We start from the raw sequence: 231 nt of genomic DNA, 5'->3' as shown, positions 1-231 counted from the left end.
GGCCGCAGGACGCGGGACGCGGGATGCGGGATGCGCCGCCGCGTTGCTACGCGATAGCGCGGAGCGGAGCCCTGCCTGCCTTGCCTTGCCTGCCGGCGCGGCTGCCCGAGGCACACAGACCCTCCGGAGCCGGAATGGAAATGAGTGTTTACACGTCAAAACGACGACAGCCATCCTGACGTCAAGTGTACCTGGCCCCCGAGCCGGGGGGGTGATTCCCGGGGGGGCGCA

The sequence above is a fragment of the Ammospiza caudacuta genome, chromosome Z (genome assembly GCF_027887145.1).
Source record: "Ammospiza caudacuta isolate bAmmCau1 chromosome Z, bAmmCau1.pri, whole genome shotgun sequence".
Lineage (NCBI taxonomy): Eukaryota > Metazoa > Chordata > Aves > Passeriformes > Passerellidae > Ammospiza > Ammospiza caudacuta.
Note: the sequence above shows the minus strand (reverse complement) of the source record.